Genomic DNA, 17,169 nt, shown 5'->3' on the forward strand with positions numbered 1-17,169 from the left:
AATAGTAGTGTAACACTAACGATACACTCATGTCACAAATTGCTACAATACACAATACTAAACTCTATATGATGCTACTATACTTTTAAGGCAAGATATATGTTTTATTATTATTACTTTTAAGAGATATGGTAAAAGGTTTACAAAATGTACTGTTGATTAAAAGCTACATAAGGGGGAAACACAGGGCAATGGTGACACCAGAATAGAAATATTCAAGATTCTTAAACTGAAAATACAGAATCATGTTAGATACACATGCTTACACTCTGTCACTGACTACATATGTTTAAAATAATGATTGAATATTGAACCATCATATATTTAAATCGAGAGGATGAACGAAAATCTTATACGCTGGAAATGACGGTGAGAAAATAACAAAAATAAAACATTTGGGTGAACCATACCTTCTAAACACAGTAAGCTGAGTCTTGGATAAAAGTAACTCTATATCACAATTAATTAATATCGTCACGTTTTTATATTCAGGTATATCGATATAACAATATATTGTTACACCCCTAGTGAACAATGCAGAGGCCAACTGTAGTCTGATTTATGTCAAAGTCACTCCTGAGTACTAAGTGTGGTTGCGGAGGAAAAAGACTGATGTGTGCATGGGGATTGGGAGAAAGAAATTCTATTTTACTTCTGTAAAATAGAAATATCTCAACATAAAAGTTACTAAAAAAAATGTATGTAATTTATATTTGTATTAATCATGTGACGTCATGCCTTGAGGCGGTCTACACTGAATGTGTCAAAACAAAACTGCCAAAATTTCTGTTGTCAGAAGTAGCACAAGCATGTGAAGTACGTCAGAAATAGAACAGTGCATTAGTTTACTGTCAGAGTTGCACTGCACCACTTCTAGTGTTGACAGTATCACACTGATTACAATGGCCTCTATTCATTTCCATCGTGTCACACTGCTCACGTCCAGTGTAGACAGTGTTATTCATCTATGGAACAATCAAAAATAAAGGGTTTAAGGCGCAAAGTTGGATTGGATATTCCCAATGCTTTTCAATTTTAGGTGGAAACAACAACCTTCCTTTTGCCTGCTGCGACAAATGCAACAAGGTGAGGTCTGAAGCATCATATGTGTGTGTTTGGAAAAAATAGCCTATAGTTTTAAAGCAAGACATAGACTTATGGGAGAGAGACTGAAAATCTGCATAAATCTGTGCATGCTTTTATAGATGGAAGCGAGACAAAATGTGACATTTTCAGGACAAAAAATATATAAAAGTTTTTACAGGAGCAGACGGTAGCAAGAGAGGATGGGACTAAAGGCACCGATGTACCCACAACGAAGTTCTTTTTCGTTTTTTTCTTTGGGGTAAAAAGTTGTTCTAAATATTTGAGCAGCAATATACTGTTAGCAAACATTCAACACTGCCCACACTCCTGAAAGCGACAGTTAGGTGAATATGTAAATATGTGCTGCGCGCTTTCTTCTCTCAATAACAAAAAAACCACCACAAAATTGAGAAAACAGCAAGTATTTTTTCTTATTAGAACCTGATCAAAGCAAAGTGGATATGCTCGCGCAAGCTCTGCAATTCAGCACTCTAGTAAAGTCACATCACGTCACTTTATTTATAGCACTTTATACGACAGATTGCTTAAAATCAAGCAGCTTTACCGTATTAAAGAAGAAAAACAATGTCAGGGTCTCATTTCATCAGAAGCACAACTTAATTTTCTACTATAAAGCGACTCTCTAGTCTAGTGTGTTCGTATTTTTGCCCGGGGACGTCTGACCTCGACGGACTCAACAGAAGAAATAACCAGAGAACAGTTCCAATTCCAAATGAAAGAAGGCGAAGCCTCAGCGTACACCTATTTCGTAATCGCCACGGACCAGTGAGAGTTCAAAGGTGTTTACCAGCCGGAGCAAACTTTTCCGGAAAGTTCGCTTTGGCGAGCCGTTTTGAACTTCTGAAATGAACACAAAAGAACTTTGTTTTGACATGATTTTGTTCGAAATGACATATCAGTTCGTTCTTCAATTTGGCTTGAAGTACATCAGAGCCTTTAATCATCCATACCGTGCAGACATCTAGTGTTTATTGCAGGCTGAAACTGAGATACACCCGTACTATCTACATATGGTAGTCCAAGAAATGGGCAATTTCAGTCTGATTATATGTTTTGGTACAGTTGAAATAAGACTTTAAAATTGCATGTAAACAGTAGCCTATATTCTGTCTATTCTGTCCTCACATCAGAAGCAATTTAGAAAAGCACACTTGTACTCTTCAAGTTTCTACTAAGTATTACAGCAGACAGGGGTTAAAGTCCTCTGGTCAACTAGTAAAACATGCTATATGATGATGCGCCATGCGTGAATAGAGGACTCTATAAAAGTGTTTTTCCTCGAAAAAACGTGAAAAAAAATGTGGCGAACAGGTTGTGCTACACTCAATGTTCTCATTTTAGAGATTCAAAACGAGGATAATGTAGAACCTCTCCACGTCTGTCAGTAGAGCTAGCATCAACGTACAGAGAAAAAAAGTCGGACAATACACCTGCATACCAGGCAAGCCAAAGAGCATTCCATGTGCTTTCTCAGATTTAGGCCAGTGTTAATCAGCGGTTTGGGCTGGGACCGTTGGAGCATGCTTGGCCCTCCCCACCGAGGGCCTCTGTGTATGGAGCCCATTGTGTTCCAACATTAACAGACACAGAAGCATGAGTCACCTTCAAATCGTGTCTGGGTATTAGCAACCCCATCCAATCAGAACGCTGGGAGAGGTGAAGACCGAGCACCTCCACGGCAATGTGCGCAATGCAACTCCTCGTCGGCATGGTAACGCTCAGAGGGGCATACCTGAGGTGAAGCCTAACTGCGGTCTCATGGACGGGATTCTGCGTGTCTCTTAATGCGTGTCTAGCAAAAATGCAGCTGGGCTTCCTTTGGTTGCAGTGGGTAATTAACGCCCACTGGCTACATTAACGTGCTCACATTTGTATCCTAGTTAAGCACACTCCCAGGCTATCATTGGCCAACAACTTCTTTGTGCTTACCAAACCTTAAAAAAGATGACAGAAAACAGTCAAAACATAATTATGAATGAATCACACGCAAGGTGCATAATTATTTTCCAGTCAGATTGTTGGCAATAGCTAGAAGAAAGTTAAAACAAAGGTATTAGCAAATCTCTGTTATAACATTAGCCATTGCTATCATAATAAACAGAGACTGGTAATGTAAATAGGCCCATGTCATCTCTCCAGTAATAAAACATCAAATTTTTCCATTAGCAGATAAACTAAAGACAGTAACTTCATTAGAGGAAGTATATAAGGTCATCTGGCTAGCATCTGACACAAAAGTAAATAGTGAGAGTGAATGTAATATTGCTGTTGTCTGTCGCATACCCTGAAGTCTGGTGCTTTAGTTGTCATTGGCTCATTCCCAGTTGAGGGGATAAATGTCTGGGTCTCTCATTCTCTGTTCTCCTCTCTCATTTGGACATAAACCACATAGCCAGTCTGTGTTTACTAGACAGTTTCACTGTTCCAAAACATAGTGAATTGCCTACTGCTTACATAAGCAGATGCCTTCAAAGGTACTAACCTAACTATCATGAAACTTGTAATTGACCATTTTGCAACACTACATAAGAGTGACACAGAAGTGGCTCAAATTTGTTTTCAATAGAGTCTGACTTTAGCATGTTGCTAAGCTAAATAGGAAGTATTATAAGTATAAAACTAAATAGCACATACACAAATATTACAATGAACAAAACGGTTACATTTACTTTCAATTACTACAGTTTTGTTCATTGACACTTTCACTATTGAACTTACATTTACTTTTTCACTGAGCTTGTCACAGTGAAACATGCATTCTTCTTCGTAGGATGATCACTAGGTTTTGGAAAAGGTGTTACATTTTTAAATGCACAATACAATGGAAGCACATCCAAGTGAAACAGATTATCAAAAAAGAAAAAAATAATGTAGTGTGGTGGAGACTGTTCAATCCAGTCGTTGTTGACTGAATAGAGGCAGGTTTCCATTTCAAGCCGACTTTAAGCAGCAATGACAAACTAACTGGTCTACAGATAACCAAATGTAGGCATGTTTGTTTCTCATTGGGGGTGAAACAAGAACGAAGACTACAATTAGGATAAGCAGACAAGAATAAACAGTTTGTCTGAAGGTTAAACAAGTCCAAACTCCAACAGCAGAGTCAACAAAGAGAGGTTGAGGAGAGGAGGATGGGGAGAAAAATGAAAAGCTGAAAGAAGAATGCAAAAGAAAGCCTTCAGGATCAATACGGACATAATGAAAATTCAAGATGAATATCCAGGGTTGTGTGACGGTTATGGATCAGTTAGAGCCTGACTTTCACTACAGAAAGGACAGCTAGGGCCAGCTCACAGAATACTTGACAAAAAAATAAACAATCAACTGTGAATAAAAGCTGGAAATTCAAAACCACTGAAGGCCTATTGTCCAAGATGGAAATATCAGGCAAAGATCAATAGACTTAAAGTTTAAAGGGAGGTTGGAGTTACAGTAGAAAAGAAAATGAATAGGGAGGAAAAGGGGGATTTCCAAACTTTAATCTTATTGTTAATTACCAAGCAGGATACAAAACTCTCTCTCTGGGTAACAACAACAATCTGGAATATCAAACCTGTCAATCATCAGAGCAACATGACAATCATATGTAGATCACTCACTGCTTATCTGACCCTGTGATCCCAATCAATGATGGTTCATTCAAATAAAAGGACACAACAGGTAATAAAAGGACACTAAAAATTATAACACAATAACCCACAAATTAGCCTTGCCTACAGTTGCCTACTCAGTTTGAAACAGACCAAACCCAGAGCCTGCAATGATTTTACTTTGAACAGATTGCTGAACAATAACAGTTGTCATTTTGTTGGCATGATTTTTCAGGTACCATCATCAACATGGCCTAGAATTCATACTGATGGTGAATACTAGGGCTGTCACTTTACGTTCGAAAATCGATTGCACAGTCGATTGGACCAACCAACGCAAGTTTCGAAAACGAAAATAGGGAATCGATTTTAACGGTCTTTTCTCGGAGCGCGTCCAGCTCGTCACGATGCGAACGCGCGTCACACAGCAACTGCAGGCTCTGACAAACACGCATAACAGCAAATTATACTTCTGCATAATGCGTCTCTTTTTACCACAAAACTGTGAATTCTGCCGGTATGCAGACAGTCTCATGCATTCAGATACAAATTCGGGCTACACGTCTACAATCGCCTACGTGGGCGAAATTTGTTTGACATTTCTAATCGTAAACACAGCCATGTTGAAGATTGAGGTAATGTTTTTCATTTATGCTATGGCAGTCCACTCTGCTTATTGTTTTTCGAGAATGTTGCACTCCTGTTTGTCACTGTGTACGAAACTTCACGCCAATAAATCATCAGAAATATTGCAGACTTGTGCGCGTCTCAAGCGCCCTCTTTACGTTCGTCCTAATGCCTGTTCGTTGTCCGTGGATTTGCCCATATTTTGCGTTTAAAATGGAAACGTCTTTAGACATGGAAAATCGATTTTACAATCGATTCAATGAACACTTATGTCTCAAAAATCGAACAGGATTTTTTCACAAAAGTGACAGCCCTAGTGAATACTACCATGGAATGAAGTTCAACTGAGATGTTGTCCAGGCCCCAAGTCAGTTGAGAATGCATTTTTTAAGAGGGTCTAGAAAGAAACAACTTAGAGTCAACTTGATAAGGCCTTCACAACCCATTGTACTTCCTTAAAGGTACACTGTTTAGTTTTTTTAAGTATTTTATTAGCTAAAATCAATGTCTTTATTCATAAATATGTCCTCACTGCCAATGATCTGACTTATCCTCGCAAGCGAAGAATTTCTTATCTTTATTTACATTGGACAGGTAAGTCCAAGGAGGCTTCCATGTCATTCCACCATTTTGAAAAATGTTTTCGTTCAGAGCCAGCATCACGTGACTGAAATGGACAAGGAGAGTGAGAGGTGCTTCTCACTGTCCCGGCAAATTTGAAAGGCTGCACTGCAGGGTACTTCACAATGCAGGATCATACTTATGCCGAGCCACAGGAGAAGGAATCCTAGTCGCCAAAAAAGCAAAAAATCTAATTCAAAAGGAAACGTGACCGGCGAATTCAAAAAACGAGGGTAAATATCGGGATAGCTTTTCCCAGGTGGAAAGAGCTAATGAAGGAGAAAGACTTTGAAGTTGCCTGCTTTCTTCTCGACAGGTAAGTCAATGTTATGGTCTAAATTACAAGCTTTTTTTCATTGCTTGGTTGTGTAATTCATTATATAGGCAGCATAACAGTAGAACATGTATAGTTAAACTCGATGAAGTGCTATTGGAAGACATGTTGTCATAGCTTATTTGTACATAACGGCTACCGTAGTTGCAACACGAATTTGAAAAAGTGAGGCACTAGAGAGCACTATTTGTTTGAATGCAAAATACAATTTCACCGCTAGATGGGAGAAATTCCTACACAGTGTACCTTTAATATGAAATTTTAGAGAGATAAAGATGTAGGGAATTGGAAATGAATTGGATCATGAAAAAGAGACGGTATATAGCAGAACTTCACCAAGTGGTTGAAATTTAAAAGGCACTGGTGATGTACACCAATGGAGTACTACATTGGAGATTTATTTATTTTTTCTCAAAATGTATAAAGACAAACTTTTTCTTTGAAATAACAAGAACAATGGAATTGCACAAGAGAACAGGAACACGTATAAAACAATCTAAATGGGGCCTTTCTGATTTCATGAGGACTTCATGAGAAGGCCTACCACCCAAATCAAATAAATTTTAGTTTTGATAATGCATTGCCTAGGTAAGGACTTCATCACACTGTCAACACAATCCTGCAGGCAAGACCTGTCACTTACGACCATAAACAGCGCTCAGCCCTGGGCGTGTGAACATTATAAACATTCCTGCACCGGATGCCACAGCTGTTTGGTTGACAACATGCCGTTTCTAAAACATCATTTTTAATCTGCAATATAAATGCAATCACTGATATTCCAGCCAATGACGTAAAGCTGCCACATCACCCTAAACGCATCCCCTGCTGCAAAGGAAAACAAATGGTTGGTAAGAAAGGCTCTGCTCCTGTTTGTTATCTTTGGAACCTCCTCTGACTCTGAAGATTAGCAGGTGTTGACTAGGTATCTGACCCCCTAACCTCTCACTTCAACTGTGGTCTAGAGGTTAAAAGGCAAGGCCCATACAAGGCCACAAAACAAGACCTTGTGGGCGTCAAGGTGAAAGGCATATTCAAGCAGTTGCCCAATCACACAGTGAGGTCTGATAAAGGTGAATGCCACAAGCACAGAAAAATACCCAGACCAGCTGAAGAACAATTCACATGAGTGAGTTGAGAAATAACCAAGCAAGCAGTACCAAGGCCAAGAGCAGGACATTAAGAGAACATTGATGCTGCCTTTATGTCTTATGGTAAATTAGTTTGTACAATAATTCCTTAGTCATAAATACCAATGTCCAATTTCTGACTAAGAAACTTTGAGATCACTTTTTCGAGATTTTTCGAGTTGGGCGGGCCATAAACATTAAACATTCTGGAGGAGAAAACCATTGCTGTAGTGACTGTCAAGTTTTATTCGTTTATCCCATAACATCTTCATTGCTCTCTTGCCATTACAGTTATGTATATTTATGGATATATATAGCAACTTGATGCATATCATGTGTATTTTCCACAGTGAAAGAAAAAAAAAAAAAAGCATTTATGTGATCGAAATTCCGGAATCATCAGCAAGCTGACAGACCCTATAGATAGTGAGGTGAATGTTTACAATGGCGTGGGTAAGGTTTGTGTGGTTACCAATAAATAGGATGCTACATTTTATTCAAAATCCACTGGACATTTTGGCTTTAATAACATTTCCCCCCCAAGAAAATATGCAAGAATGAAGGCAGCATGAGGATAGGGTAGTCCAGGACTACTTTGATGGTCATGCAAAATTCATTCCAAGAAAAGTACAGGTTCATCCTCCAAAGGATATCCCTATGGAACCTAAACTTTTGTTTTGTTTTTTTAGACAATTTTTGGTTAGAGATAAATCCATGGGCTTTCGGTGGCACGTTTTTATTTGATGTTCAGAGTTTTGCCGGTTACATTCCAAAGCATCTCTGCTATTCGTTTTTTGATGTGTCCATGGATACTCCTCCTCTGAGCAGATCCCTGGGGATTCTATTTGACTTTGAGGTACATTGAGGTACGAGGTATGGGAGAAGTTGTGGACTTTTGAAATGATTCACATTCTTTAAGGCCTTTGCTCAAACAAATCATAACAGTTAACAAGCAGAGTCAAGACACAAATGCGACTTTAATGAAGGAAAATCAACTTAAATCCTTAATCAAGTTCAGGAATGCATACACTGATGAAAGGTCATGTTTCTTGATTGCTCTGCACATTTCTACATTATTCAAGGCTGTTACTCAGTAATGTGACTCAAAACAAGAATACGGATAAATGTTAAGTTTAATTTTAATGCCCCACTACTAGTATTCAGGTGTCATAGCTTGGCAACAATGCAAACATTTATTTGAGATCAAAGTCTGAGGTGTAACCATAGAGATGTGGCATGAAACAGCATACTGGAGAGCCTTGGGTACTGACAAGAATATGAAAGAAACTTGGAATGGTGCATGTCTTTGCAAAACTCTTTGCACTGTGTTTTGGGAACCCAATGAATTGATATGCAATTGCTAAGGTGTTTTAAGCAGATTTTAGTGTGTTGCTATGCAGTTGCTTGAGTGTTTTGGGTGGTTTCTAGGGTGCAGCACTATCATTGTTCAACAAATAAAACAATAATCAAAAATATGTTCTGCATATCATTAAAGGATGCTTAAACATATTGGTCATAACAACACACACACACACACACACAAATCACTCTAAACAGCACATAATTCCTCAACAATCCTCATTTGAAATATAATTTTTCTCCATAGCAGTGTGGGACGTGTTGCATACCAGAGTTTACCAATAATGGTTCGTTTTTGCCTTTAAGGACACTGCATGAATACTAAAAGCACTTATCAAAAGATAGGAAATATACTCTAATAATGACTCCACTTTACATTGTTTTCTGTGTGCCTTTTGCTTCTATAATAAACAAGTATCTTGCATCGTGAAACTGATTTGAGATCTTGAAATACCAACTTATCAGCATGCTTTACACCACATGACAGAGAAAACAGACACAGTGAGAGCTGAGAGATAGAGGGAAAGGATCAAAGGATGAAAGTAAAAAATAAAGAAAGCAAAAAGCAAGCAGGTTTGTCTTGTTGTGCAATGGTGAATGTAAGTAGACAGGCTAATGCCTAATCACGCAGAGTGGCCTGGTTTTACCATTGACTCATACCGAGCGCCCTGCTGAAAGGAATGTTCACAAACAACTAATGGCCAAATCCACTCTGTTTTATAATCATTGTTTCTGCTCACACACACAATCAAAGCTAACAGCCAGTCGTGTAAATAATCATTGTGTGACAAAATGTGAGCCGATATCATTAAAAACACGCTGGCATCTCTCTCCAAGGGTTCTGCACTTTTTTGTAAAATACATAAATAAAACTTTCCACATTGTTTACTAGCCAATGTTTTTGCGATCCCTGTTGAATATGACAAAATGAAATTGTTACAGTTAGCCTACTCCCCAGCACTGTATAAGTAGCTACGCTACTAACCTAACTAGTTTTTCAGTAGCTTGACAGTATAGCCTAGCTCAGCTGTTTTCAAAATAGTCCAGCTATTTCCAGAAACAAACATCTTTTTCCAAAGCATTGCAGTGTGACATGTCAAATGTGCATTGTAATCAAACACACTCTCCATGTACTACAGTATGTAACATTGCCAACTTCAATTCATTAATTTGAATTGCTTCATTCGATAAAAAACTAAGACTAAACAATTATGGTTCTATTTAGTTGTATTTAGTGTAAATTGATCTTTGTAAAAAAAGATTAGTTCTGTCAACCTGAGATCCCTATACTAGAGCTGTCAAATTGATTAATCGCATCTAAGATAAAAGTATGTTTGTATAATATGTGTGTGTGTATATAGCCTAATGTATGTATGTATGTAGCCTATGTGTGTGTATATATATACGTAAACACAGACATTATATATAAAAACAAGCAATTATATATATATAATATACATATTAGATAGGCCTATATATATATATATATATATATATATATATATATATATATATATATATAATTATATTATCTAACATTAAATATAAAGCACAGTACACTACCATCCAAAATTTGGGCTTGGTAAGATTATTTTATGTTTTTCAAAGATGTCACTTATGCCCATCAATGCTGCATTTATTTTATCAAAAAATACAGTAAAACAACAATACTGACATTATGACATAATATTACACCTTAAAATAATTGTTTTCTATTTGAATGTCTTTTAAAATGTAGAATTTTCAGCATCATTAAGTCTTCAGTGTCACAAGATCCTTCTGAAATCATTCTAATATGTTGATTTGCTGCTCAAAAAAAATTATTATCAATGTTGAAAACCGCTGCTTGACATTTGTGTGGAAACCATGATACTTTTTTTTAGGATTCTTCGATCAACTGAAAGTTTTGCCCCCTTTAATGTATTTGGATACTTTTTGTTAGAAGCTTGAAGCATAGCTAACTGCTATATAATTATGCACGACATGACAAGATTTGAACATGAACATTTTCAACATAATTTAAATTAATTAATTAGTGTCTTCTCATCCATATTAGATAATTACTAAACTTGAAGCGCAGTACTTCAGTCCAATTACACTTCAGTGTGGACAGGACTTCCCAGTGCAACACTGAAGAAGAAACCAACCAACAAAATGTCCCTGATGGGAAAGGGGGGCTTTATCTCAGTAGAGGTTATACAACTAACTATTTCCTCTTTTGAACTCTGTCCACTGACACCAAAGGCTTCAAATATTGAACCAAGAAGCAACCGATCTTGAACACAGACATATTAGATAAGAATGGGGCCACACAGAGGGAGTAGGGTCATTTAGTCCATTATCTATGAGTTGGCTGGTGCACGTTAATAAGTGACGACTCAGTCTGGAGCAATGCGTCACTGTGACGCTGACAAACCTCTGACATATTTCTCAAGCAAACAAAAAGATAAAATCTAAACACACAAAATGGAAGGGGCTATTTATAGAGTTCATACATACACACTATCTACACCAATGAGGAAGAGTGATGAACGCACGACTGTCACAATCAACCGGCTACCTAATTCATGTGCACACACCATGACCGTTCTGTTTCTAAGAGACGAATCCAAACGCAAAAGGTGGCGCTGTCCTCTTATTGGCACCATTACCACATGCGACTGAATTGATTGTGGCTCATAACTGTGGAAAATGACAATGCCAGTCATGCATCATAAACAAGGAAGAGCGTAAATTCTGAACTGAAAGTGAGTCCGTCTGACTCTGCGTCACGCTTGAAAAGACCGGACAGCTAAATAAGACAGAGCAGAATGTAATCTGAGGAGATTGGTGACCGTTCAGAGGGCCAGTACAGGGAGTCTTGGTCTCAACGCATTCCAGCTCTTCGATTATGTGTGCTGATTTGGTCCGACAGTTAAATGGATGTAGTACATCATCCTTTGACTGTTAAGCAGTACATTAAAGGGCTGACATTTAAGGGATCTTCCCAGAGCCTATGGCTCGTAGCAGGACCCTGAGTGTAAAGTGAGACCCTACCCTACCTTGTTTTATCATGACGTTCAAGTTTTCAAATTTTCCCTTCCAGTTCTCATAATTCCCACTTAATGACATTACTACGGTGGCTCAGTAGTGCATAACACAATAAAATTTAAAAAGCAAACATAAGATCACAACACAACGAAATTAAGCCACAACACAACGGACAATGTACAACACAACGGAAATGCGCCACAACACAACGAAATAAAGCCGCAAAACACAACGAAATAAAGCCGCAAAACACAACAAAATAAATCCGCAACACATCGGAAATGCTTCCGACCACTAGAGGGCTCTCGGAGCGCGATAAAGTTAGTTTTCCATGCCATTGTTCTATAGAGTCAGCAGTCTAAAAAATATATCAACACCACGATTAGTTAACAGTATGTAGCTAACCATATCAACATTTATTAATTCAAAATCACCTACGTGCATTATAGCTGCATATTTATACTCTAGAATGCTTTGACACGCTACTAACACAGCGCATCCAAAAGGGAACGTCTGCCAATTCATCAAAGTTGTTAAAACGTATAATAATTTGTATTAGCCTAATTAAAATTACTTTTAACATTCAAAAACAGACATGTTAAAGCTTGATTGTATTGCTAAGACTGACTTACTACAGGTGACTTTTTTTCAATACCTCCCTTCATGTATTTACAGTAAACAATTTTAGGAAATTTAGGAAATTTTTGTAATACAATAAAAAAACATTATCTTCTTTAATCTTCTTCTTTTATCATGTTTCAAAGGTTGTAGTTCCTAGTAACAAGACTGGCTTACTACAAGTGAAATTGTGCCAATAGCTCCCTGTATGCACAGTACACAATTTGTTTTTTTATTTAAAAAAGAACAAAAAGAGAAAACATAAGGCCTACTCTAATTCACCAAAAGGCTTCTTTTTTTTCATGTCCCAAAGCTTGTGGTAAGTTCCTAGTGACCAGACTGACTTATTACAGGTGAAATTGTGCCAATAACTTCAAGTAGGCTAATTCTGCAATTCACCAAATGCTTTTTATTTTTATTTATCAAATTATATTATTATAAATTCTACGTTTTAACCACTTGGTGTAATTGCCAGAAGTTCCCTTAGGGATCATGCGCTTTGGAAGCGGGTCAAAGCATTCTCAAGTATGAATATACGCAGCTGTAATTCATGTAGGTGATTTTGAAGTAATATTTTATGTCGATATACAATGGTTACATAGTGTTAAAACTAATTGTGGTGTTGATATATTTTTTAGACTGCTGACTCTATAGAACAGTGGCATGGAAAACTAACTTTATCGCGCTCCGAGAGCCTTCTAGTGGTCGGGAGTGTTGTGTGTTGTAGCTTTATTTTGTTGTGTTGTGGCTTGTTTCCGTTGTGTTGTACATTGTCCGTTGTGTTGTGGCTCATTTCCGATGTGTTGTGGATTCATTTCTTTGTGTTGTGAACTTATGTTTGATTTTTAAATTTCGCTGTGTTGTGCACTACTGGGCCACCGTACATTACACCCTTGGAGGAGGACTCAGGAATGCAGTGTAGTCTCTACCACAAATATCAGCAGTAACAAAAAAAAAGCAGGAATTTCCTTTGTTGAAAGGATTAGCAGAAATACTCCACTATGCTTGGTATATAGCCTGGAATGTTCTAAAAACAAAAGCAGAAAGAGTGAAGGACCAAGCTAATAACTGGTTGCTTACCTTGCTTACCCATGACTGAATCCCAAAGGTATTTGTAGTGTTGATGTGACCTTGTTTGGAAAAATTAGTGACAGTAAAACATGCCGCCCCATGCTTGTTTAGGCGGCAATTTCTCATTCCAGGCAGTGGACCATTGCCAACAAAGGCAAATATAAGCTGTTAAACCAAATTGTTATGTTTGACATTATACAACGACAGTTAACCAAGGTGCCAATCTTTTGACATTTAACAACAGGTCATCGACCACTAAGAAATAAGTAGATCAACAATCGCAGGTTTAAAACACAGAGAACCACAAGTTGTAAAAGAAAATTGTGCTCTAACAGAAGTATTTCAATTTCATCTAGTCTTGATTTGCTTGTACGAGAACCTCGCTTGTTTAACCAGGCCCTACGGATCACTAGAAGCAGAAGATAAGGAACGTTAAGGACTGTTTTTCATCCACTTGACTGCTGCCAGAGCCAAACATTTGCCAGTTAGTCCAGGTTTCCTGTTCAAATGTCAGATACAGCAAGTTCCCCAAAGGCCTCACAAATGTAAACACTTGGTGTGATCTCTTTCAACGTTGCCATATCTAGTCCAGCTTTAGGTGCTCAGAGGTGAAAAACGACTCATTGCCACTAGCAACTCCTTCAGCAAGAAACAATCATAAATATTTATTTCTCAGGGGTGAATTCCATTCAATTGGGACACAATATTAAATGATCCCCACACTGATGGTCAATAAAATTCAGGTTCATAAAAGAGTAGCATAAAGAGTTTCCATGGCCCATAAAGAAGAGATTGTCATTGTTTATGCTGGATTTGGAATTTGAAATGGAAAACCGCCAAGAAGACCGGACATGGAGGCTTTTATCTACAAACGGGTCGTGAGGAGTTTGAGACTCGGCCAGATGTCAAACAATAGCATTTGCGTTTATTAGAGCTGCGCTGGCCCAAACACACCGAAATTAAAACAAACGTGTCAGTTACCCCAGCAAAACACACGTAGCAAAAGAACATTTATCAAATGTCCTGGCTGATGATACGAACTTTCAGATCTGTAATACTTAACAAACATGTTATGGATTAAAGTTACAGTCGGATATACAAAGCTGAATCCGCTTCAAGGTGTCTGCGAAGGATTGCTCATGAATTACTCATGAATTACTTGGAGCCGGAGTTCCAGGCAGCCTTTATACGGGTTAACGGCCCCCCATAACAATGACAGTGGGAAACAAAGTTTAGGTTTCAGGGAGAGAGCTGGGAGGCTCCACAAGTGTCTGATAACTCACAGCAAGCTGCTAAACGCACACGGTCGAACAATGAGCCCTATCAATTTGAAGCCACGGCAGGAAGTACAGGGAAACAACCTCCAGAAAATCCTGCATACCTTTTCTCTGAAAAGCTGTTCAGGGAAGAATCGCAAGTGCATTTTCACAAAACTAAGCAGACACTGGGCATGCTTGATATTTCCAAGAGGTGTGAGACATATGGTTGGACACCATACCAAGCATAAATAATAGTTTCAGGTGATGGGACTCTGGTTGAATGGGTTTAGACAGCTTGTCATGGCCATTAACTGCCTTCACACTTACACACTAGATAAAGCGCTCAAACTGCATGACATGCTCCCTCGCTTATGCTCACTTCAACCACAGAGAATAAAAAGAAAGTGTAAAAATGATAAATAATTTACACAGCCTCACACACATTCTTGCAGTAACAACCCCAGCAAGACCATGGTGCATGAGTGTGTATACTTAAACACTCATCTCTCAAATACACCCTAACATTAAGTCTTGGCCTGTGCCCACTTCCCAAACTACTTTACCTTGGCACAGTGCAAGAGGCTAATGACAGGATGTCTTCAGCCAAAGCAGACATACTGGTCAGCCTCCAACAGTAACTATCCGCGGGGCAACGGAGCTGGGTGGTATGCACACATTCGCAGCTCTAGCATGTACACCAATGGCACAATGTGCTAACAAGCCTCCCTTTGCTTATGTGTGGGAATGTGATGGAGTGAAAGGGGAGAAACTTATGAGACAGTTGGCATGTTTTGGAGGACGTACCATGTTCTCCATACAATGCATGATGTAGAATGTTACTCTGCAACCCACAGAATCATGAAATGGAGGAAATATGTATAATATGATCTCAATCTGTTAGTAATCAGACTCGTTGGCTTCTAGTCTTGATTTATGTGAGTGTTGCTTAGAGGAGAACATGTTTTGAGCTGATATTTCACATACATTAGGCTACATAAGGCAGACGGACAAGCGATGGAGCGACATTTAACGATGGATTTTAGATTACAGCTAAGTTAACTTGGCTAGAGTTGTGTCTATATAAGGAAATGTGGTTGCAAAAATGCCAGTTTTGGACAGATGGACCAACAGATCACTTACAAAAGAGGTGTCATTATAGTATTACCATGTTTTTGGAGGATGATAAAAGTAAAGTAGTTAACTCAAAGTTTTCTAGTCACATGGTATGGCTAGGAAAAGTTCTACATAGCAAAATGTAGTTGAAATAATGGCAACACATAGTAACAAAGGATTTTTGTACAGTGGTACCATGGTAAACACTGTACTTGTCTCCTTTAACACATTTAGGATACTTTCCTAGTAAATATGGTTCCAAATAGGGTGACAGTTCACTTACAGTCAGAAATGTGTCCTGTATTACTGGGTTTTTTTTTTAAATGGTCCCAAAGGCAACACCATATGTTTTTTGGAAACTAGCATGATGGTAATACTAGGGTTTTCTCTGAAGTACACAGCATATTGATGTAAATCTTTCAGTATCATGGAAAAGTAATCATTACAATGGTTTTATGGGCATGGGTCCATGATAATAATATCATTTTTTTTTTTTTCCTAATTTACAAAACCTGTCTAACATGATGTCTACAAAAATGGCAACTTAATAAAAATAAACCAACAGATCACTTACAACGCAAAAAAGTATGATGGTATTGCCACCTTTTTTCGTACAATGGTAAAAAAAATGCTTTTCTAATTTAGTTACAAAACATATTTAGGATACTATTTATAAATATGGTTGTAACCTCAGTATATGGGCCAAAAGATAACTTACCACGGTATGGTGGTACTTTTACCACTTAATATGTTTTTTTTTACACAGTGCCATGGATAATTTCATGGGGTTTCTTTGAAACTAGCAAGGTAGTAACACCATAGCATTCTTTAAAGTACACATGGCATATTAATATGGCAATCCTTCAGTATCATGGTATACAATCAATCATGGCCAAGTAATCATTACCCTGGTTTTATGGATATTATACCATGGTAATACCATGTTTTTAAACTTAAGCTAAAAAGCTGGCTACATGAATGTGGATCAAAACTTGCAACTATGCCAACCAAAAGTTCACTTGCGAAAAGTAACCATGGTATTGCTGCCTTTCTGGTACCATGGTAAAAAAAAAAAAAACATGCTTGTCTAGGTTAGTTACAAAACATATAGGATACTGTCTATATGGTTGCAACTCCAACATGGTTTTATAACATTGGTGCCATGGTAATATCATGTTTTAAATACTTAATTTACATGCTGTCAACATACATAAATGTGGTTGAAATAAAGCCAACTCAGTAGAAGTACCATGGCATTATCATGTGTTTTTTGGAAGTATAGCCTACTTGTAGTAGGCCTACCCTCTGAT

At 37.9% G+C, this 17,169-nt stretch overlaps 1 protein-coding gene across 5 annotated transcripts in view; it reads right to left on the minus strand.

Annotated features, from left to right (window-relative positions):
* The window catches only part of pawr (PRKC, apoptosis, WT1, regulator), a 66,748-nt gene that overhangs the window by 48,732 nt on the left and 847 nt on the right, over positions 1-17,169 (minus strand). The gene's annotated exons all lie outside the window — the stretch shown is intronic.

This window comes from Scardinius erythrophthalmus, assembly GCF_964197995.2.
Source record: "Scardinius erythrophthalmus genome assembly, chromosome: 4".
NCBI lineage: Eukaryota > Metazoa > Chordata > Actinopteri > Cypriniformes > Leuciscidae > Scardinius > Scardinius erythrophthalmus.